This window comes from Camelus dromedarius, chromosome 26, assembly GCF_036321535.1.
Source record: "Camelus dromedarius isolate mCamDro1 chromosome 26, mCamDro1.pat, whole genome shotgun sequence".
Lineage (NCBI taxonomy): Eukaryota > Metazoa > Chordata > Mammalia > Artiodactyla > Camelidae > Camelus > Camelus dromedarius.
The window spans coordinates 2,777,719-2,801,656 of record NC_087461.1 but is presented as its reverse complement, the minus strand read 5'-3'; the positions used below and the strand labels follow the sequence as shown (position 1 = coordinate 2,801,656).

Sequence of the window (23,938 nt, the reverse complement as noted above, 5' to 3'; positions counted from 1 at the left end):
GGCTTCTTGCATTATTTTTAGTGAAATGATAGACTTCAAAATAAGGATACTTGGGAGGGGGATCAAAAGGCAGACCTTGCCTTCAAGAAGGACCTTGGACCCATCTCCACCCACAAGGACAGAAGAAAACCTCTGCATGTAGAGGAATTATAACTGCAGACTTCCTGAAGAGCAGAAGAATGACTGTTTTCCACCCAAAGCTTTCATGAGAGAACCCCACAGAGTCTAGTAGGAGGGCACGAGAAGGGGTCCAGTCAGGACCCACAACCTAGCAGGTGACCGGAAGAGGAGGGGCATAAACAGGCTCAGGGATACCTCCTTAAAGGGAGAGGGGTCCAAGCCCCATAGTGGGCAGCCCAACCCTGGAGACCAGCATTGTGAATGAGCCCCCTTGTCTGGTTTGAAAATGAAGGACTGTAAGAAACCATGACTCCACTCCTCAAGAGCAAGTGCAGGACTGGATTGCTCTCAGTCCCAACACAGAGGCAGCAGATCAAACACTGCTTGCTGCCCTGGCCAGCCTACCGGGACCGCCCCAGTGGACCCCGCTTCCTGCACAAGGTTCCTGATCCACACCCCCCTCCTCTGGCCCTGATCCCCACTAAGGCTGAGGCTGCCATCATGCACAGAGGAAAACTGGAGCCAGCTCAGCGGTGCGGCTCCAGCCTTCAGAGCCCCAGCCCTGCCCCCAGCCATTGTGCCATCACTCTGAGGAGGAGCTGAACTATCAGGACTCCTATTCTGGCCCCTTGGGCCCCAGCTTCACTCCCCCAAAGGCACAAATTGCCATTGATCCTAGGAGAAGCCTCAGTTCATAGCTAACTCTGGCTCTAGTCCTTCTAACTCCAGCCCTATCTCCCACCAACACAGCAACATCAGCTCATGTGGGGAGAGGACTTGGCCCATGATCACATCAGACCCAGCTCTACAACCAAAGCCACCGGTCACAGGCAGATTGCAGAGAGATGCTTTCACACAAGGACACCCCTTAGACTCTGGAATAGGTAACCCTTTCCCTAATTTCACAGAGACAAACGGAAAAGGTCAAACAAATTAGAAGAAAAAGACACATGTTTGAAATGAAAGAAGAAGATAAAACCTCAGGAAAACCCTAATAAAACAGAGAGAAATAATTTACAAATAAATAATTCAAAACAATAGTAATAAAAATGCTCACTGAAAGTGGGGAAAAATAGCAGAACATAGAACTTCAATTAAGAACTAGAAAACATAAAAAAAAGCCCCAATCAGAGCTGAAGAATAAAACACCTGAAATGAACAATACAGTAGAATGAGTGAACAACTGTCTAGGTTTAACAGAAGAATGCATAAGCAACCTGGAAGACAGAAAAATAGAAATCACTCAGAACAGCCAAAAGAAAAAAGAATTTCACGAGGATAGTTTTAGGTACTGTGAGACCAAGTGGAGGAGCACTCACATTACAGTGGTCCTAGAAGGAGAAGAGAGAGAGAAAGGGGCAGAAAACATATTAGGTAAAATTATGGCAGAAAAGTTCCCAAACCTGAAGAAGGGAAAAGATATCCTGGTTCAGGAAGCACAGAGAGCCCCCCAAAAGATGAAACCAAAGAGGTCTAAACCAAGACTTGTAATTAAAATGTCGAAAGTTAAAGAGAGAACGTCAAAGACCACAAGAGAAAACAAAGTCCCGTGCAAGGCAATCCCCATAGACCATCCACTGACTTTTCAGCAAAATGTTGCAGTTGAGAAGATCTGCACTGTCATTCCCCTTGCCCACCTTCCGCGGATTTGTCATCGTGTATTATGTCTTCATGTTTATCCCTAAACTGTTCGTTGTAGTTATAGCTGATTTTACAAGTTTCGTCTTTTAATCCCCTTACGAGCTTAGGCGGCTGACCCCACCCTTTACTGTATATCTAGTAAATCCCACTTAGTGAGGATTCAAAGGAGTTTTAAGGGATTCCCCATTTAAAAGGATTTTCTCTTCCCTGGGAATTCTTTCTTATGTTTGTAGCCTCGTCTTTGCCATTTACAGAAGACCCTTTGGCATTTCTGCTGGGACTAGTTTGTGACTGATAAGCTCTTCAGGTTTTGACTGTCTGAGACGTTCTCTCCTGCAATTCTGAGCGATAGTCTTGCTGAGAAGAGTATCCTAGTTTGTAGGTTTCCCCCTTTTAGTGCTTCAAACACTTCGCGTCGCACCTGCCTGCCTGCAAAGCTTCTGCAGAAACATCGGCTAACGTCTGATGGTGCTCCCCCGTATGTGATGCTTTGTTTTTCTCTTGTTCTCTTTAGAATTACCTCCTTACCTTTAGCTCTTGCCATTTTACTTAGAACACGTCTTGGTGAAGGTCTCTTTGGTTTCATCTTGTTTGGAACACTGTGTTTTCTGCATCTGGATATCTGATATTTTTCCTTCGGGCTTAGGAGATTTTTGGCCATAAGTTCATCAATATATTTTCAACCATTTTCTCTCCCTCCTCTTTGAGGACCCCTGTAATGCAAGCGTTAGTTTTCTTGATGTTGTCTCAGAGGTCCCCTAAACTGTTCCTGTTTTTACTGAATCTTGCCTGGTCTGTGTGTGGATTTTTCATTTCCCTGAACACAGGGCTGCTTTTTGAATCCCTTAATATCCCCCAAATTTACATCCTAATTCTACTTAGAGACTGTGTGCTCTAGTCTACGCCACCTCCTCCAATCCTGTGTCCCTGGTCACCGTGCACGTATGCTCTCCCTGCAGCTGGAATGAGCCTGCCCCTCTGCTCTGCATTTTCCCTAATTGGATGTTCACTTTGTTGCTGTGGATTTTTGTTTGACTGTTTTCCAGAGCTCCTGTAACGTTTTTCAGCTAATTACTGGAGGTTTTTTTCTTACATTTCCCTGGGAGAATCCAGCCTGTTCTAGTCTGCCGTCGTGCTGACATGACTCCACATGTTGAATTTTAAATGGCCTCACAGCATTCCATTGTATCAATGTGTCATGATTTCCCTAACTCCTCTCAAATTTATTATAATTTAAATTGTTTTGAAGTTTTTCTTTTATGAATAATATTGGACAGGATTATAAATTGTATAAAATATCTATGATTTGGGGAGACTTAAATCATGATCGTTTTCTAAAAGTCACGTGCTGGGTGAAAGATACAGACACTCCAAGGTTCCGCCTGGGCCCCGCGCATGATAACCAGAAGAATTAATGAGTAACCTCAGTAAGCACCTTTCCAGAATGCCTTTTTTTGTTACCCTTTTCAGGACTGCACTCTTGTCAGGACTGGATATGCTTATTAAAAAGCAAAGAAAAAGAAATAAAAATTATTTTGCTATTGGAAAAGGTAAAAAGGCAAATTTTCTTTCAAATTGAAGGTTTAATTCTTTACTAAGTGTTAACATTTTGAAAAATGCTTATTAACCACTCCTTTAAATTATGTGATCGTGTGTGTGTTGTACGTGTGTGTGGTTAGGACAGCTAAATGTTTCAGATGACACATCATCCAGAAGATCAAGATACTTTTAAAAACAAAAAGGATATTGGTATGTGGAGGTGTCTAGTCTAACATATGCTCTTTAATTGTTCAGCAATCTCCTGTAATAATTTACGACAATGTAAGTGTATCCGTAATTCTAAATTTACTCCTTAAAAATATGAGTTAAATTGTGCAAGAAATTAATGTATTTTTATTATTATATAATAATTTACTTAAGACTACGTTGATTAAAGTACAGAGAAGTTAACTGGTTTCCAGTATCTTCTTCTTCCATGGCTGTTGCTTCAACCTGCTCCTCCTACAGTGTGTTTTCTAACATTTGGGCCGTGCAGTTGGGGTGGTACCTTCCTGCTATTTATAACCTGTGAGTGAAGAAGGAAAAGTCAGAGTCCACTTAGAGGAGCCACAGGCAATGGATCCCAAACATCAGCGTCGGGAACTTACTGACGGCCGCTTCATTCCTGTGCTGGGATTTGGCACCTTTGCACCTGAGGAGGTAACAATAGTGATCTTAGGGTTGAGGATTTAAAACAGAGGTAACATGAGTGGAAACAACCTGGATTGTAAATTCACTGAGTTCCTGGGTGACTCTGGGAGGCCCCCTTGCTTCGCCTAACCAGCCTAGAACCATTCCTTGTGACTAGGGAGAAAGTACTCAGTCTTCACTCTGCATCCTGTTCTGAAACTGTGGTCACCTCCAGATCATTCTGGGTTTCTGCCCCCCCAGATTCTGTCTCTTTCGCAGCTTAGCAGAAGAGGTGGAACTCAGCTGTCAGGAGACTGTTAGCTGCTTGGCTTTAAGGGTGATGGCAAGGGGAGTGGTTTCTCTGCATATTTCATCAGCTCAAGAAATCTTTTCTCCCTCCAAGACATAATCCAGAGAAATATTTGAGGTAAAAAGTCCTGCATATGAAGTAATTGAAAAATGATAGGAGAGAATTGCTTTTCTGCTGTGGGGAAGCCTGCTGGGTGCCCGGCGAGAAATACTCCCCCTGTGTCTTACCTTGTACCCTTGGGAAAGTATCTAAAATAGAAAATAAAATATCGTTTGAAGGAATTGTTATGGAAAGACAGGCCAGCCAGGAAACAAGCATCACTTGGAGGGCAGGAGTACTCAGATGTATTACGCCGGCGGGCTCAGAGAGGCTTCCGCTCCGAGGCTCTGAGCACCTCCAAGACGTGCGCATGAGGTTTTATAGGGTTCATTACAAGCTTGGAGTATTCGACCAATAGGCATGGAACAGCTTTAGCAGCATCATCATCACAAAGCAGAGGCAGGGAGGCAGCAAACCGACACTCCAAGGCCAGACATGTTTCTCTGAAAATCCAGCTGGCTAGCAAAAAAAAAACCATGAGCAGGGAATCAGCAAACCGACACTTACTAACTTAGATATATGAGTTAGCCCAGCAGAACGCAGATTAGTGATCTGACCCTTGTTAAACTTAGATTTACGAGTAGGCCCAGCCCGGCTTTTCCTTCACAGGGTAAGCTACAATGTTACAGGGTAAGGTCTCAATTCTTGGTCCTTGTTACTGTATTTTGATTGAAACATAATCTTCAATACTCGACATCGAGGGACTAGTGGACAACTTGTCACTAGCGTGGGAGGCAGAGAGTTTGCCTTCCAATGTCGTCTTTAGAGTATTTATTTGTGTGACAAGGGGCTGGTACTGGAACTTTGAGTCTTACTTTTCTCCTCTAGAAAACAGAAAGAAATACTCAGAGACACTTTACCGAAGAAGATACACAGATGGCAAACATGCGTACGAGAAGTTGCTCAACATCATTTGCCACTATGCGTTTGCAAGTTACGGAAAAAAACCCCCAAAACAAAAAACAACCGTATGATCGATTCTCTCACACACCTACTAGAATGGCTGAAATCCGAAACAGCGATGACAGCAAATGCTGACAAGGGTGTGGAGCAGCAGGAACTTCATTCATTACTGGTGGGAATGCAAAATGGTGCAGCCACTTTGGACGACAGTTTGTGGTTGTTAAAAAACTAAAAATTCTCTAACCATATGAGCCAGCAACTGTGCCTTTTGGTATTTACCCAAATAAGTGGAAAACTTTTGTCCACACAAAGCCATACACACGGATGTTTATGCCAGATTTTAATAACTGCCAAGTTGTGCACATAGGTTCATCAGATATGGTTCCATAATTCTATCCACAACGTGGAATCTCAATCAGTGTTAAGAAGTAATAAACTATCAAAACATGGAAAGACTCAGAGGAACCGTTAATGCATTTGCTAAGTTTAAAAAGCCCATCTTAAAAGGCTGTCTACGCTCTGTTTCCAACTGGAAAGTGCAAAAATGTAGATACCGTAAAAGATCAGTGTTGCCAGGGGTTTGCAGGGAGAGGGGAAGGGAGGCTGGGAAGTGGAGCACACGGGTTTTCAGGGAGGTGAAGCTATTCTGTATTATGTGTACAGTAACGGTGATACATGTCCACATGCACAAGGCTGCTGTACAACAAAAAGTGTGAACCCTCATGCGATCTATGGCCCTTGGTTCCCAGTAAGGTAAAAATATTGGCTCATCAGTTGTAACGAATGACCCACAGTTAAAGCAAAATGCCAAAAACAGGGCAAAGTGGGGGCGGGGAGAGGAAGTCCGGGAACTCTCAGAACTTCGTGCAGCTTTCCTGTCCATCTAAAACTACTCTAAAAATAGTCTGTTACGGAAAATTAATAATGCGTGGTCCAATTTTTATTCCTTCTAACAGTTTATTCCCTTTAATGAAAAATGAGTTTTTTGGAGTCCCTGTGAAGAGTCAGGTTCTGTGGCTGTCTCCTAACACCACTGTTAAGGGATCTGATGCTCCTGCAGTCAAGCCGTCCGTGTTGCTAATAGTTCTGAGGTCTACGCGGGGGAACTGGACTGGGAAATATGGCCGTTCTCTGGCAGTCGCCTTTGACTGGGCGAAGGAGGTTTGGAGGTTGTCAGGTTAGTTCACATGAGACTGTGTGGAGTAGTTTTGGAGAAACTGGTTTTCAGAAGGATGTTTCCATCATGAGGAAAGTGGAACCAAACCTCGAGGGACCGTCCACACCTGTGAATTGACCTCCTTACCTCTGCAGCTTCGCGGCAGCTCTCAGAGTCTAGACATTCCCTGCCTGCATGTTTAGAGATGCCAAAATTCTTTCATAACCTGCAGAGCAAAGTCAGCCTTTCACTCCATGCCGATGTGCAGTACCGTAGAGGTGAAGAGAAGTTGCATGGGAATCTAGGAAGGTCCAGAGATGAAGGCTGAGCTGGCAGGCCTACGGACGGCACCGACACCCGAGGTCGACTGAAAGATAGTCTGGTAGCTGTAGAGCTGAGCCAGCTGGGGCAGGACTCTTAGCACAGTGATAATTTCCGTATTTTTCTCTGTGGAACGGAAGCTGTCAAAAATAGTCTTTGCCAACAAGATCCCATGGAAACACACAAAAAAATTATAGGTCAATATCTCTGATGGACAATTAATTTGCGATAAAGGAGCAAAGAGCATACAAACCAGAAAGAATAGTCTCTTCAATAAATGGTGCTGGGGAAACTGGATAGCCACATACCGGAAAAAAAAAAAAAAAAAAAGAACCGAGTCCAGTATTTCACATCATCACAAAAATCAACTCAAGATCAGTTAAAGGCTTGAACTCAAGACCTGAAACCATAAAAAGAAACATGAGCAGTATGCTCTCTGCCATCACTCTGAGCAATAGTTTTTCTGGATATTCCTCCTCAGGCAAGGGAACTAAAGCAAAAATATGCACATAGGCCCACATCAAACTAAACAGCTTCTGCACAGCAAAGGAAACTTCAACACAACGAAAAGTGCTTTTGCGTGGTCTCTGTCTGGTTTGGTATCCGGGTGATGTTGGCCTCGTGAAATGAGTAAGGGAGTGTTCAGGCCTTTTCAATGTTTTGTGAGGCTTTGAGAAGTGGAGGGGTCAAGTGTTCTTTGAATGTTTGCTGGAACTCACCTGTGAAGCGGTCTGGTCCTGGACTTCTGTTTCTTGGGAGGTTCTTGGCTGCTGTTTCAGTCTCTTTACTGGTGGCCAGTCTATTCGGATTTTCTATGTCTTTGTGATTCAGCCCTGGAAGGTTGCGTGATTCTAAGCATTTGCCTGTTTCTCCTAGGCTGTTGTACTAGGGCGACAGTTACTTGATTAAGGATGTTCTTTAAAGGGCAGCAAAGTCAAGTGGAGGAAAAAGCAGGCGAGCAGGAACCCGCGCGTACAGAACGTTGAGAGCGCGCCCCATGAGGAGGCGTGCAGACAGGCCGAATCAAGGGGGCCTGGAGCGAAGTCCACAGAACCCCAACGGGCGTTTCCTCTGTCTGCAATCCCCAGAGTGACCTTTGGAACAAAAGGAAGATACCAGTAGCTGGGCTGGCTTTGTGAAAGTTTAAAGGTCTCTGGAGAATTTCTAAACTCAGTAAGTCGGAGGAAGAAGCATTTCTAGGCAGTTAGGGCCAACATCAGAGGTCAAAGTGGAAGGACATGGGGATCTAAACAGAGGGAGTCAGCAGCGTGAGGGCTGAGAAGGAGGCATTTTAGGAATCTGAATACTTCAGGGCTGGCACAGGCTGGGAGGTTCACTGTGGCGAAGGGGAGCAGAATGTGTCACCCCCCCCCAATATGTCATATGTTGGCATGTTGATTGTTTTTAACTGAAGTTACTTAAGAAACAGTCAATGCAACAAGGACACTCTGACCCTCCTTGGTCCCCCTAAAAGCAGGAAATAAATCTCCCCAGTGAAAGCTTCCCTCTCTGCGTCAGAAGTGTGACAGGCACCCTTAGCAGAGACAGAGAGCTTCGCGGAACGGACTCTTAACAAGTGCACTAGAATGCAGGCTTCTGGTAGCTTTCAGATCATGCGACTGAAATGGGTAAGGAATCGCAGAACTCCAGTGCAGACAACTGATGGCTCCATACAGCTGCTAACAAAAGATCAAGACCAGTAAGAATTTACTATGTGAACTGATGAGGGTGATTATAACTTGGGGGACTGTTTGCTGGTTCTTTAATATGTTGTTGTTGTTTTTTCCAGATTTGGAGAAATCTTTTCTCTATGACTTACAGAAATTTAGCAAAATGTATCTTTGTGAACAAGAATGAAACGTTTATCTTTTTCTGCTTACCTGGCCCCTCTAGAATTCAGAAACTCTTAGTGAATATTTTAATTTTCATGGTAATATAGTCATTTGCATGGGTTCAGTAAGAATCTATATTTGTAATAGGGCATAATTAAAAAACATTGGTTATATTACCAAGGCTTTGGCTGGAATGTCGTATTTGAGAGACACGTGTATAGACTCGGATGCGACAGACGCCTTTAAGGAGCCAAGGGTGACTTTATGGAGCCAATAAAGTCCCTTGAAAAAAATTAGCCTGGCTCCTTGTTTACAGGGTTCCCAGGAGTTTTGCCAGGTGAATAAAGACTGTCACTTCTTGGCAGGCCCAGAAATCTCAGGATATTTTGGGGACTTCAAGAAGAGAGAAATTAACCCAGCATTATAGGTGTAGCAGGCAAAGTTATGGTGAATTTTTGGCTTGACGTCCTAGCCTCAAGAGAGTTTTAAGGGTTCAATCTAAGATTCTTCATGAAAAGGTCCAGCAAAGGAGCCTGAAAAAAAGCATATAGGATCCATGGCTGTTCTTGCTGCGCTTAGGAAACAGCTTAATCTGCAAACAGGTCAGTCTTGCTATGATGATCTTCAGCACCATCCAGCCACCCAGCGGAGACAGAGACGGTGGTGAGAATTGCCAGGCACCCTAGATCCTTCCCCCTGCTCAGCACAGAGTGAGCTGTTAAAAAGCCCCCGCTCCTAGCTCCCCCTGTTCTTAGGGGAAAGAACTGGTCCATGAGTCCAGTGCTCCATCTTCTCTGGGGCTGGCCAGAGACCTAGTTTTACCTGCCTTGAAACTCTGATGGATGTAGTGCCATCTAGCTGTTACAACTAGAGCTATGTGTTTGTCTCTCTGCCAGGAACACATCTGGCAATTCCTCAGAATGTTCAATGTGGATTTGCCATTTGACCCAGTGGTTTCACTCCGAGGGGTGTACCCAAGAGGATTAAAAATGTGTGTCTACACAAAGACTTGTACATGAATGTTTATAAAAGAATGACTCATAATAGCCCCAAAGTGGGAAAAGCCGAATGTTTATGAATTATAAAAATGCAGACAAACATATAAATAAAGTGTGGCACACCCAAAATGACAGGATATTATTTAGCCATAAGATGGAATGAAGTACGGATGCGTACTTGAACGTGGACAAACCTTGGAAACATTATGCTGAGTGAGAGAGGGCAGGCAGACAATGCTGCGTTTGTATGAAGGCATTTACATCAAACGTCTAGAATGTGCAAATCTACAGAGACAGGACGCAGCTGCCAGGAGCGGGAGGGGACGAAGGGTGGGGGCTTGTTTCCAATGATTGTGGGGCTGCTTTGGGGGTGATGAGAACATTCTAAAGTTGGTAGTGGTAACAGCTCTATGAATATACTGAAAGCCACGGAATCGTATATTCTAAAGGGGGTGATTTTACGATGCGTGAATTGTGTCTCATTAAAGCTGCTAAAAAAAAATAACAATTGTACGATTTTCTTCCTTCCGCAGATTTCTCCTTGAGAAGAAGAAAATCAGTATTTGTTTAGCCAGAGCAGTGAGAGAAAATGAGTCAAATGAGGCTTTTTTCCTTAAAGATGAATGATGGACACTTCATGCCGATGCTGGGGTTGGGCACTTCTGCTCCGTCTAAGGTAACCATAGAGGCATTATTGGAGGTGGGATGGGTAGCAGACTTGGGTCCTGGTCAGTACCAGCCACTGAGGGACTTCGGGGAGTCCAGGTGGACCTCACTGTCTTCATCTGTAACACGCCTCTCTCCAGAGTAGGTTATTTTGTGCAGTGTCAGTGCTTTTCAACTTTTAACAGGCAGACATACATCTGAGAACCTTGTTGAAAGTGCAGACTGGGGGGCTCTGCCCACAGAGGTTCTGATTCAGTAGATCTGGGATATAAGGCTCACAAATCCACGTTTCTGACGAGCCACCAAGTGGTTCTGCTGCTGCTTGTCCAACGGTCAAATGCTGTTTGAAGTGTTCTCTGAGTTTGCATCGGTAAATCACAAATTTATTCTACCTGAAATTATACCTTCATTGCATTGATAATGTTTAGCACTGGAGTTCTGGGTTGAAACCAGTCTAAGAATCTCTTGGAGAGTGACTTAATTTAGAAATTGTATAAATCTATAGGTCATGTAGATAGTGTAAATCCAGAAATAGAGAGTTAAGCCTAGTGGTGTGCTGGGACCAGCTTATGGGCTCAAAGATTCAACTATAAGCATCTTTCCCCAACATCAGTAGCTTGAAATTAGGCATGGTAGGAGTATTTCCACCATAGAAATTGGCAGATACTACAAATCAGGGCACCTTTTTTTCAGAGTCAGTTGTTAAAAACTCACCACTGGTTATAAGCCAATGTGAAGCTTTGTCATTGCAAGTCCCGAGGAAAACAGTGGCTTCTACTGGACAGCTCTTCTAATGGAACTGGTCACCTGTTCCTGAATCAAGCAGGACTTTATCTTTTTATGCTCTTCCAGCTTGCTAAGGGCGAGGTAGAAATGGCCGTCAAGAGAGCAATTGATGCAGGCTACCGCCATATTGACTCAGCGTACTTGTACCAAAATGAAGAAGAGATTGGAAGGGCCATCCAGGAGAAGATGGCAGATGGCACTGTGAAGAGGGATGACATATTCTACACCACGAAGGTGCTGTGGGTAGTTGCACGTGTATCTGTGGGAAGCTCGCTCTTCGCTGAATAGACTCTTGGGGGATTTCTCTTCTCATTGGTTTGATTTCCATTCACTCTTGAACTATGACAAGGCTGGTTTGGAACAGCTGGCTAGGGGTGTGGCTTCTGTGCATTTGAATCCAGGTCCTGCCGCTCACTAAACATGTGACCTCGGACAAACTAAACTCTGTACCTCAGTTTCCCAAGCTGTAAAATGAAGATAATAGTTGCCTCACATGATTTTTATGAGTATTACTTCAAAAAATACATGTAAAACTTTCAGAAAAGTATTTAACATATTTTAAATGCTCAGTATGCTAGCTGTTTTTATTATCATGCGTTTTGAAAGTCAGGGGTTGGATTTGGTCTTTCTGACTCTGTCATACTCAAGTTTTGATGAAGTGACTCAATCCTTCTTAGCTGTACTGGGAAGCACAGCTATTTAGTCAGAAGTTGTTGGTTTTTGGAAACTAAGATCAAATGTTAGTTCTTTAATATTCTATATATTTGACTTTGGGAAATTTCTTAACCAAGAAAAAAGTCTTTTTACCTCTTTGAGCCTTAGTCCTTGTATCTCAACCTACTGCATTGTCAATAGACATTTATTTCTCTTTCCTGTGATGCAGGAAAAATAATACCATGAAACTGATTGAGGATATTACTCATGTTTATAAAAGTATTTTTAATGTATTTTTAAAACTCTAGAACCACTGTCTACTAATTTTCTTTACATCCACTGATACCATATTTGAAACAAATAAAAGAACTTGGTATTTAAGTCAGGTTGGATAAGGGAACCCAAGATTTTTTCCCATCGTGTTCATTGAATTGACTGCTGCTAGCAATCATTTGAATTTGGGGTCGAGTAGCCCATGGAGAGAGCTGATGCTCATGATCATGACCCCTATGCAGGTCTGTAAATGGGTATTCCTTTTTTTATTTTTTAATTTTTTTTGCAGGGGGAGGTAATTAGGCTTATGTATTTATTTGGTTTTTCAGTGGAGATGCTGGGGATTGAACCCAGGACCTCGTGCATGCTAAGCATGCGCTCTGCCACTTGAGCTGTACCCTCCCTGCTGAGTATTCCTTTTTTTAAATTGAAGTATAGTTGATTTACAATGTTGTGTTAGTTTTAGGCATACAACAAAGCGATTCAGTTACACACACACACACACACATATATGCATTTTTTCAGATTCTTTTCCATTGTAAGTTATTGCAATATATCAAATACATTTTCCTGTGCTGTATAGTAGGTCTTTGTTGTTTATTTTACACATAGTAGTGTGTGTGTATGTGAATCCTAAACTCCTAATTTATTCTCCCTACTCCTCTTTCTTCCTTCTAGCTCCAGAATTTGAATCCGCATGGCTGTGTTTAGATGTGGTGTCCCTACAGCTCTCACCCTCTCAACTCCCATCTTTTAAGCCTCTTCTCATGGGATCCTTTTATTTCTTTACCTTTAGGAATTTTGATGGATTTTCCTTAGGCTATTTCTCCTTAAAATGAAGTGACTAAAATGCCACCCCCCAGAAAGTTCCTAATGGGCCTTTCTTTGGAAAAAAAAAAAAAAACAACAAACTCTTAATACAGTCAAGAGAGAATTTCCAGAATCACAATCACTTGAAGTGCTCGTCTGAAGTGCGGTTTCCCAGCCCAGCCTCCAGATACTGTGATTTACAACGGTTGAGGGAGAAGCCATGGATATATTTTGCACAAGCAAACCAAATAATTCCTTTGTATTCTGAGTTTTGAAAATGTCTTTGTAAGACCATATTTTTATTTTCTACGGAATTCAGTATGAGAATGAGCTATGATGACAAAGAATCTGGGCTTCGCGGGATGACTTGTCACTTTCCAACGACCATGAGCGGGTTTTTGGTGGTGGGTGTATTAAACCTCTCCTAAGGACTCCTAAATACGAAACCCCGCCCCACTTCTCTTTCAACCACTGCAGGTGTGGGGCCCCTTCTTCCGCCCAGAGTTGGCCCAAACTGGCCCGCAAAGGTCACTGAGGAAACTCCAGCTGAGCTACGTGGGTCTTCATCTTATTCATTAGCTGATAGCCTTGAAGGTTAGCGAAAGTTACTGTACTTTGGCTACAACCTAAACACTGGCAGCTAAACAGAAGGAGGATGCAGTTTGTGAAAGTGGGAAGAAACATATATAATACTTTGATTTGTTTTTTTTTTTTTTCCCTGCAACTGTCCCCACCCCAGTTTACTATGCCAGCCTCAGACTGACAAGGGTTTAATGGTCTCAGCGTGTTTGCCTCGATCTTGTGGGCGCCTGTCTACACTTTCAAGGCCCCGTGCTCTATGAATTTCAGCCTCATGCCCACTGGTGTCTGGGGAACGTCCTGACTTGGAGACCAGTGAAGGCACAGAAAATTTTAGTGAGGATGAGACTCAGCCCTTGAGGTGCTGACAGGCTGCTCTTGTATACGCCCCCCATCTCCAGGTGGAGAGCAGAGGTGAGAAGGCCTTATGCCGCAGGGTCCAGGACCAAGGAGCCCGCCCAGCCATGGCAGCCCTCTGGGCTCTCACTAGCTTGGGGCCTTGGGTGTTTCGAGATGCCCTTGGCACAACAGTATTTATTAACCCTTCAGCAGTTAAAAACATTTCTTGGAAGTGTACTTTCCCACTGTACTACCTTTCCCGGTGGCCTAACCTTACAGCTCCTTTCAGGATCAGTGACAGATTGTTCCATTGGCCTCAGGGTCTGCAGGCTCGGAACAGCTTGGCTGAGGCCAGACGGAGCTTGATCCAGTCTCTTATTCTTTCCTGTCTCCCAGCCCGGGGAGGACTTCTTCCCAAGGGACACACATGGAAAAATCATTTCTGACCCCGTGGATCTCTGTGCCACGTGGGAGGTGAGTGCAGCTCTGAAGAGGCCATGTCTCTGCACCCTGGGGGAGAGAGGACAGACAAGAACTCAGGAAAGGTGGATGTGGTCCGACTCTGCCCCCTTGTGTAGACTTGGGCAAGTCCCCAAATGTGCCTCTGTCTTGGTTTCACATTTTATTCATTTAGTAATTCAGTAAGTAGTTATTGAGTGCCTGTGACGTACTCAGTGCTGAGTACTTCTAAGCGCTCAGGCTACATCCATGAACGAAACCAGGCTCTCTGGCCCCATAGATTGGTTGGTGCTGTTGGCGGGAAGAGGTGCAGGCGGGGATACGGGAAAGCAAAGCTGATTAAGGGGACTGAGAGTGGTGGGTGTGGAGGGGGTGAGGGTTAGGGCGCAGAGAAGCAACTAAAAAAAAATAAAAATGGGCAGAGCAGGCCCCTTTGGGAAGGTGGCATCTGAGCAAAGCCTTGCAGGGGATGAGGAATCAGCTCTGTGGTTACCAGGGGAAGAGTGACGCAGGCACAGAGAAGCCGAGGCAGAGATTAAAGGCAGGAGAGAGCCTACCACGTTCAAAACCAGCGAAGGGGCTTGTGTGGCCGGAGCAGAGTGAGCCTGGGAGGTGAGGTCAAAGAGAAAACAGAACCAGTGGTCTGGGAGGCGGCGTGGCCCCCTCCTGTCTCCCAGACTGCACCTGACCGCACCTCCTGCCCTCTTGGCTCGTTTTGCTGTTGTTCAATCAGATTTTTCTAGGTGTTTAGCTAAAGATTGTACTGGCTCTCTCAGCCCTGCCCTGGCCACCTGCATTCTTTTCTTACTCTATCTTAGCTGTTTAAAAAACGATCTTATTTTTCACTCTCCTCCTATTGGCCAATTCCTGTCTTATTTATTGACATCTGCACCTTTGAAGACTTTCTCTCTCCTGCTCTGTCTCAGTCTCTCTCATTCCGGCCCCACCCAGCACCCTACCTTTGATTATGCTTCTCGAGGCAGCTACACAGATCACTCCTCACTACCCTTTCCTCCTGAGGCCATGGAGAAGTGTAAGGACGCAGGACTGGCCAAGTCCATCGGTGTGTCCAACTTTAACCACGAGCAGCTGGAGAAGATCCTGAACAAGCCAGGGCTCAAGCACAAGCCTGTCTGCAACCAGGTGAGCCCCATCAATCTGCCCCCCACCTCTCCCCCTCCTCTCCAGCTTCTTTTCTCCTCATTTCCGCAAAGTCAGCAGTGACACGCCCCTCTCGTTCCTGTGCCTTTGGACATTAGCTGCTTCAAGAGAACAGAATGTATTTTAAGTTACTGAAGATGGTTCTAAAGGCTGCACCACTTTTTAATTCTTATTTATTCATTTCTGTTCCCATGTCACTTGTCCTCTGCGAGCCCTGAGCTCATCCGTTCATTCCGCTCTGCCGCCACGGGGCTGTCGTCCAAAGGCAAGCTCCGGGAGCTGCACGGGCGCCCCTGCGGGTGAAGGGCCGTGCTGGCCCGTGTTGCGGGTTTTCCTAAGTATTTCTGACACCGTGAACATGGGACGGCGTTCCTCGTAAATCTGGTGTTGGTGGTCCTGCCGGTCCTGTAAACCGACTTCTGCTTGGCAACTTCCAGGTGGAATGTCACCCTTACCTCAACCAGAGCAAACTGCTGGAGTTCTGCACATCCAAGGACATTCTTCTTGTTGCTTACGCCCCTTTGGGGTCTGACTCGAGGAAGGCATGGTAATGATCTCTAGAAAGGTACTCTGGTCCTAGACCCTGCCTTCCAGAGCCACCTCTCTACTGTCTGGGGGAAGTTAAGGATAGTCAGCAATGACCATCCACCTCTGCAGACCCTTCCCCTAGCCCACATTGTAGGGATTCAACAAACCATTATTGACTAATCAAGTGACTGATTAAAACGTTCGTCCAGTACAAATGCTTTGGCTTTTAAGAGTGACAAGGTGACTCCAAGGCACGGTTCTGACACTTAACAGTTGAGGGATATGAGACAAGGAACAATTTCTGTTAAGGTTTAGTTTCTTCAAGAGGAATGTAGATGTGTGCCTTTTAGCACTTAAGAACAAAACTGAGAATTTTTACCTTTAAATCTTAAATGATGCACTGCCGGCCTCAGGTGTGACAGGCAATGAGCAGGTGAAGAACCAATGAAAAAGCGTTGAAAACCCCCTGTGTTAGCTGACAGGCTTCTGCACGTACTGACGTGGACCACAGAGGAGGCTGGGCAGGGCAGCAAGGAGATGGAGTATCAGCTTCCTCAGGCTTGAAACAGAGTTGGTGTCTCTTTGGACTTTAAAGTTGTTCCTATGCTGCTTATTTCATTTTTGTTTAATCAAATAAACAAGAGGGTTTTCCATGGGGAAAACAAACAAGCAAACAAAAAAGAACAAAACAGAGAATTAGTGGAAAGCATTTTTTGAAATAGCAAATTCTTACAAACTTCTTGTTTATTATGATGGTGACTGGGTCTTTGGGCAATTTTGTCTTCTTGACTTAATCTTTTACTGAGTTTCTCTGAAATGTTTAAAAAATGAAAAAAAATGCCCAATTTCCCCATTCCACCTTGCTTTCTTTTGTATTTATTCTTTGGATTTACCAAAAGAAGCAAAAGAGATATTAAGACAGCCCGAGGGTCTTAAGGAAGACTCTAGAGGTTTGGCCATGCCCAGCCTGAACGCACTGTCCCAGGTGGAAGTGACTAGTATCGGACACAGAGCAGGGCTGCCTCCCTCCCAGGGTGAAGAAGAACCACCCAGCTCTCCTGCAGGATCCGGTCCTCGGCGCCATCGCGGAAAAGCACGGGCGAACTCCGGCCCAGGTCGCCCTGCGCTACCAGCTTCAGCGGGGTGGGGGGGGTGGGGGGGTGGCCCTGGCCAAGAGCTTCAATGAGGAGAGAATGAAAGAGAACTTCCAGGTATACAAACGGCAGGGTTGTGGGCGGCGAGGGACGGACAGAGGCACACTGCTTCCCCCTGGTGGGGGTTATTTGGGAGGCTCTCAATGTGCATATGGGCCAAGCTTATCTGCCTGTGTGCTCTCTGCGGCTGTGTGCTGTGTTTAACTGTTCTGTCCTCCACCTCCTGCAAGGGGGGGGGGGCATGGTGATTGGAAAGAACAGCCAACAGAGGATCAAGCTTGAGTCTGAATCCCAGTTTTCACTCAACCATACGGCCCTCAGTAAATCATCCCTTGATTTCTCAGCTGCAAAATGATGGAGTCAGATGAGATGAGATCTGGGCTCCAGAATCCCTAGGGTTGCTTCGCCACGGCCACGGGCACTCAGTGAAAGTCTCTGAGGGCCATCTGAACTGCCAGTGTCAACGCTCTGGTGGATGAATGCCCATGACTTTTGCCAGGGGATGAACCCCAGGTTTAAGACAACTGTCTCATGAAACCTTCATGAATTCCTACATACAGTTGTGTGTCTGTGTGTGTGGAGGGGAGGGGGGTGTGCAGTCATTGCCTCTGGAAATTGATTTGATCTTCTCACGTTTCTGGTAGGTTTTTGATTTTCAGTTGACTCCCGAGGACATGGAGAGGCTGGACGGCTTAAACAGGGACATGCACTACATGGATGATGAGCCGTAAGTAGGCGCTGCGCGGCCGGACAGCGAAGGGATTCCGTTTATTCTAGTCCACAAAGGGCAGAGTCTTCTCTTGCCTCTTCTTTTAGGAAAGTGGCTGAAAACATATTTCCTTCAAGCCCTCGTACCACTGTCTCCCCCCGTTCTTCTGCCCTTCCTCTGCTGAAACTCCAGGATCTGTCAGTACGACATCCTTTGCACCAATTTTTCAACTCTCTTTTCTCTCTTCTTTGTCCTACTCACTGGTCTAAACAAAAATCAATGTACTTTGAAAACAGAGTTTACCTCTCTTGCTAAACGGAAGCCCCTGTTGAAATGACTTACATTATAATCCTTCTGTCCATCTTTAGATCCAATATATATTTTTCATCCAGTAAAGTCATAGATAAATTATGTCTGAGTGCATGAAAGACACTGAACAAGAGAGAGATTTTTATCACCTTCCTCGTCATCACCTTGAAATATTTGTTAATTTTTGTATTACACCACAAACTGGCACTGTGGTAAAAGGAGCAGAATTCATTTCTGCCCTCTTGGCAGTTTATAAAGTCAACACAAGTAGTCTATGTCCCTGAGTTGTAGAATCATATACCTACAAACACGGCATATACTGGTTTGTGTTTTGCATGTGTGCCCAAGTACATGTAAGTGTATTTATTTCCTACAATGTGTTCGTTACACTGTAATGCAATTGTATACGGTTTTTATAAAACCAGTTGGGTTTGTACTTGTCCAAAAAGGAAATTACATTAATTTTCATACTTAAGCTAGTTAAAAGGAACCACTCTTTACCCAGCCCTGAAACCTGACTAAGGCTCTCCCTTTAGATACCTTTTTTGATATTCTCATCATCCAACTCATCCATCTCATGATGACTGTTAACGACAGTGTCTGTGGCTGGGCCAGCGTTCTTGGATTTTGGCTGATGATGGAGGACCTCTCAAGGATGAGAACACACCTGCTTCATCCCACGTCACTTGGTCTTATCAGTCACGATAAGGCTGGAGTCCCTGGATCAGGAAATAAAAGTTTCCAAACCCAGTCTTTTCCCCTCAAAGTAAAGATACAGTTTGAACAATCTCATCTACTGCTATTTGGCCTTTTTTTTTTGTTTATCTGTCTTTTTTTTCCCCCTGTGTAACTGAGACTGAAATGCTGACAGCCCTGGAAGTGATCACAGGTGACCAGGATCCCTCAGAAAAAGCTAACCGCGGTGTATTTTCCAAATTTTCCAAGTCTAGCTCTTCACCTGTCTGTAGTTCCGTGTTCTTTACTTTTGTTCTGTGAATTTACCACATTCACAGAATTCACAATGTGAGTTGTATATTCACATTGAGTATATAATTTTATAAGACTTTTCAAAGGGGTCTAAAAATTTTTTTCAAAGGGATCTAGAATTTAATGAATAAACAATACCCAAAATGTCCAGATATTGATTAAAAATTACTCATTATACCAAAAATAAGAAAAGCATCAAACTGAATTTAAAAAGAGCAAAGCAACAGATTCCTACACCAAGATGACTGCCATATTAGAATTATCTGACCGAGGGTTTAAAGCAGCCATCATAAGAATGTTTCAACCAGCCATCACAGGTAACTGGGGACAAACTAAAAACAACAACAACAACAAAAATAGAACACTTCAACAAAGACATGGAGAATCCCACAACAGAAATAGAAGAGATAAAGAAAAACCATATGGAAATTTTAGAACTGAAAAATACACTCATAAGAATTTAAAACTCAGTGAATTGATCCAATAGATTTGAAAGAACAGAGGAAGTAATTCGTGTGCTGGAAGACGAAACAATGTAAATTATCCAGTGGGAACCAGAGAGAGAAAGGAACCTAAATTTTTTTTTTTTAAAGGAACAGAGCCTTGGGGCCTGTGGAACAATAAGAAAAGATCTCACATGCATGCCATCAGAGTAGGGGAAGCGGGGAGATGTTTGTCAAAGGGTGGCAGTTTTCAGTTATACAATGTTCCTTACAACTTACTTGCTGTCCTGAGGACCTAATGCACGGCGTGGTGACTACAGGTAATCACACTGTACTGTCTAACTGAAATTTGCTTAGAGAACAGCGCTTAAGGGGTCTCACCAAAACATGAACAAAAAGAAAAAAAGGTAACTGAGAGGAGTCGGATGTGTTAATTAGCAGATTACGGGGATCACTTCTCAATGGCACCAACCGACCGAATTGATGGAACTGCCGGCGAGAACAGTACTTCTGGTTTATAACGACTCTAATTTTAAAAACTGACTTTTATATTGACCGTGCTAGTATCCGACCTCTCCTCTATTCAAGTAAGTCGTAAGCCTTCTCACGACATACAGGAAAAAGGGAACTGCGTGAGGCGATGGGTGCTAACTAATCTGACTGTGGGAATCCTTCCACGATGTGCACATGTATCAGATTATCACGTTGTACACTTAAAAATCAGAGTTTGTCAATTGCACCCCAAGAAAGCTGGGGAATTAAAGGAGGGAGTGGGGCGGCAGAGGAGGAAGAGTTATAAAAGGGACCCCGGGGTGATGGAGGTGTTCTGTGTCCTGAGTGGCCAAGGGTTCATGAAACACACATGACAGAATCACACAGAACTAAACACGCTCGCAACACGAATCCGGGGGACCTGAGTGAGATCAGGAGTTTGTCAGTGTCACTGTCTTGGTTGCGTCATGGAGCTGCCGTTTTGTAAGATGGTAACATTGATGGAAACTGAGTAGAGGGAACAAAGGGTTTCTCTGTATTGTTTCTTTCAACTGCATGTGAATCTCCAATTACCTCAAAATAAAAGTTTACTTTAAAAAGAGAAATTAGGAAATTGGTAGCAGCTCCACATCTCCAGGTCCCTTTTGGATTCCTTTTAATCCACCATCGAAAGAATTTGGAGGTGCCTCCAGCTGTAGGCCCTCCTACCGTTTATTGTGTAACCTGAAGACGAAATTCTGCCCAGAGCAGACTGGAGGAAGTGCGAATAGAAACAGGACCAGTTTAGTCGGGACAATGAAAACCAGTGGTTAGGCTGAAACACACCCCATTCTATGAAAACGAATGCTGGAACTTCATGGCAGGCTTGGGGTTTGGCACTGCTGTTACCAAGCAGCACGATTACTGAGCATTAGGGGCATAAGACCAAAAAGCCCAGATGAACCCCAGGGAGAAAAAAAACAGCCCGCAGCGGCTCCCGGCTTCCTCCGGGCACTCCGGCTGCAGGCGGGACCCCCCACATCCCCACCCCGCCCCCGGCCAGAGCTGCCTGCGCCTGGGAGAGGACGTCTGGGCCGAGTCGGGCCTCAGCGCTCTGCTCTGAAGGGATAGTCCTTGTGACTTCCAGCTCTGAAAAGCAAGTCAAAAATAGAAGCAGAGAAGGGTTATTGTTTTCAACAGAAGCATTAAAAAGATACATTTCTGTAGTTTTGAACTCCCTTGTGGCCTGGTTTAGTCTTTAGATTGGCCTCCAAAGTGGCCCGTCCACGGACAGGGGAGAATGACGAGGAGGAGGTTTAACTGGCCCCCAGAGGTACCTAGGAAACGCCTGTGCAGGGCCCAGCCTGGGGCGCCGACGCCGCTCCCTCCGCTTTGCAAGGAGGGGAAGAGCGGTGTTTACATGGGGAACGCGGCCAAGCGGACACTCCGGTCCAGGCCGAGCAGGTCGGTCACGTCCTCCTCTGATAATCCGAAATCAAACACCTGGAACCGGAAGGAAACATTTACAGGAAGTTTAGTTCAGTGGCTTTTAGTTGAGTTAGGCCGGCCACAGAGCGCTTCGGGCCTGTAGGGACAGAGCTTCCTGTGACCCTGACCTTCCCCTGAACGTCCTCTGGGGCCCCAAGGGCACGTGGGCTCCGACCGCCCTGCGGGCTCAGCCCGGCTGCTCAGGAAACGCGTGCAGGGATGGGTGTGTGCTGCCCCCGGCCTGCAGTGCACAGGACGTTCCAGAACAGAACTTTCCCCAACACACGCAAAAAACAAACAAGAAACAAAAACAACACCCCCCCCCCCAAAAAAAACCACACAAACAGCTACAACATTTCTTCCTTCCGCCACCAGCGAGGGAGATACTTGCTCCCCAGGACCATTAACACTCATAGTATCTGTACACAGTGTCATTTTTATTTCTGTTCCTTCGAAAGCAGTATTCTAAGCTGCCCCCCCCCAACACTCCTGGACTATAAGGCGCTAGCCTGCAGTGAGACCTTTCCACCCCAAGAGCCAGCCCTGAACCCACAGCTGAGTTGCTGGGGGCCAGGGGGAGGAGCAGAGCCCGGGAGGGGACAGAGCATTGCCTGGCCTCTTCCCACAGTGGGTCCTCTACCCCAAGTCTAGAGACTCAGTGACAACTAAAGTTCTGCCTGGAGGGAGAGCTGGGGCCGGGCATAGTCTGGGTGAAGGGGAGAGCGTGAACAGCTCTGGAAGAGCCTGGACACGTCAGGGCTAAGGCAGCCTGGGTGCGGCATTACTGGGCGGCCCTGGGGGCGGGGGACAGGTAGCTGGCTGGGCGGGCAGCCCCGAGAGCTCTGGCTGCACCCCTGTCCCCTCATCACCTCTCCCTGTCCCATTCAGTCCAGTTCGCCAGCTCCCAGGCTGGGAGGGCCAGTCTCCACTCCCGTCCTCCCACCCCTTGCAGTGTCAAAGCCACAGAGGGCGGGGCCGCTGGCTGCAGAGGTCACCGGCTGCAGAGGTCACCCCACCCCTGCCTGGAGCTAACAGCGGATTCCAAACCCGATGATGCAAATGGAGGACACACTTTCCTGGATATTCTCAAGAATCCGCTGTAGGTTGATGGATTTGGGAATCACTATCACATTCCTCTGGATCTGAAATCAGATCAAAATCTGCAGGGGGGAACAAAGTCCAGTATCAGACACGGGGTCACCCAGAGTCAGAGCTCAGTCCTTTCCCCTACCACTCACTTTTCATTGTGCAGCAAAGTCCAAAAGCCAGGGCACCTTTTATTACAAGTTCTTTCATTCTAAAGTCCTTTAGAAACAAAACTGGCATTTCCTGAGCAGGTCCAGGAGAAGCTCAGAGGACCTACAGACGCCGTAAGGAGAACTCATGAACACGTCCTGTCCCCAGGCAGCCGGACGTTTTACCAAGGAAGCAGCCCCCGCCTACCTGAGCTGAAGACTTCCCTTGCCTCCGCGCCATCATCTGGACCACGGGGCGGTCCCTCACTGGAGAGCATAGACAGGGCAGGGCTACGCGGTCAAACGATTGTGTTTCCTTCTTTAGAGAAAAAACCACAACCACAACTATCCCCAAATGCAAAAATCTAGATTTATTTGTGTCTGGCCACGATACTACTTGCTCAGCAGAGGAAACTGAAATGATACAGAAAAGCTGTCACTCAGATGCTACCATCTGGGGAAACCACTGCCAACACTTCCATGGAGACAGCGAGAGAGAGCGCTTTGCTCGTGTATTTGGCGCTTTTCCACAAGAGCCAGGTGGCAACGTCGGGGCGTGTGAGGCAGTGTGCTCTCTGTGCTTTGGCGCCTCTGACATTCACAGGCTCTCTGACCTCCTAGCTCATGCTGTGGGCACAGAGTCTTGCACATGGATCATCGGTTCTTGTTGATGACGACAATTTCAGAAAACCTCAAATACCAAGAAAAAGTTGAGACTGTGAATCTTCAGTGCAGAGAGTCTGAAGATGGTGACCAAGCCGTCCCTCAGCCTCCGTCCAGCAGGGGACAGGCCCCCTTCACCCTGGAGAGCCACTTCCCAGCAAACGTTTATGACGAAGTTACTGTTTCAAGCCCTGGGCCACCAACAGCCCTCAGCATGTGCTCAGGGACATAGGCAGAGCCCACTTCATCTGCCCGTGGGCCCCGGTCCCCTCTCTGGGGTGGCTCCTACCACCCACTCCCCAAAGGGGTTCCTCTGCCTCAAGCTCAGCTGTGGGATAGGACCCAACCTTCCCGGAACTCCCCCTGCTGCTGCCCAGTTCAAGCACATGTGCCCCATTTCACGCGGAAACACACAGATAATAGCAATCAAATAATTTCAGCTCTTCCCGGGCCTCCCGTATGTGCCAGGCGCTGAGCGAGGGGCTAGGCAGAGAGTCATGAGTTAGATCGGTCCCTGCACTCGGTGAGCTCTGACGAGTGGAGAAGAGTGGGAAGTAAATAAGGACAAGATAGCGTGACGAGGGCTGTGGACAGAACATGAGTCAGGGGAGACAGGAGGGCTTCCTGGAGGAGGTGGTGCTGAATTGTGCCTTACATTAGAAACCGGTGTTAACC

The 23,938-nt window shown here is 45.9% G+C and overlaps 1 pseudogene; it reads left to right on the top strand.

Moving 5' to 3' along the window:
- Window positions 1-8,229: 8,229 nt before the first annotated feature.
- LOC105104488 (prostaglandin F synthase 1-like) lies at window positions 8,230-18,755 on the top strand (annotated as a pseudogene).
- The last annotated feature ends 5,183 nt before the right edge of the window (window positions 18,756-23,938 follow it).